Source organism: Chrysochloris asiatica, unplaced genomic scaffold (assembly GCF_000296735.1).
Source record: "Chrysochloris asiatica unplaced genomic scaffold, ChrAsi1.0 scaffold00018, whole genome shotgun sequence".
Taxonomy (NCBI): Eukaryota; Metazoa; Chordata; class Mammalia; order Afrosoricida; family Chrysochloridae; genus Chrysochloris; species Chrysochloris asiatica.
Genome location: NW_006408536.1, coordinates 32,118,204 through 32,118,752, shown reverse-complemented (window position 1 = coordinate 32,118,752; position 549 = coordinate 32,118,204). Strand labels below are relative to the sequence as shown.

At 53.4% G+C, this 549-nt stretch overlaps 1 pseudogene; it reads right to left on the bottom strand.

Annotated features, from left to right (window-relative positions):
- Nucleotides 1-17: 17 nt before the first annotated feature.
- Nucleotides 18-543, bottom strand: LOC102837284 (annotated as a pseudogene).
- Between the last annotated feature and the right edge of the window lie 6 nt (nt 544-549).

Genomic DNA, 549 nt, shown 5'->3' with positions numbered 1-549 from the left:
AACCTTATTACCATTTTCTAAGAGACTGAAAGAACAGCTGAAGACCACTCAGTGGTTGTTCCTACCCACTCAGTGGCCTGAGCAGTGGGGGCTGCCGCAGTCTTCAGTTGCAGGCTGAGCGCTCCAGTCCTCAGTAGGGAACTGCTGAATGGGCACAGAGGGCACCTGCATGCCTTCAGACCAGTCTGCGACCTCCAGCTGAGCAGCAGTGAATTGAGGAGCAGGCGCAGTCTGTTCATCCTGAAATTCTTCCTTGGTCACAGCCTTTTCAGCAGTGGCCTGCTTTTCCTGTTCAATATCTTCTGGATCTCTGTAGAAATAGAGGTCAGGCCTGACTTCCCACGGGTGCTCCCGAGAGATGGTGCCACACATGCGCAGAACTTCCCGAGCCAGCATCCACCACATCAGACCCACTGAATGAGCTCCCTTGTTGTTACACGGGATGGCAGTGTCCACGTAGCACAGAGGAGAATCTGTGTTGCACAGAGCAATGGTGGGCAAGTTAACATAAGATGCTTCTGCAAGAGGTTGGTGGTCAGCCCTGGGATC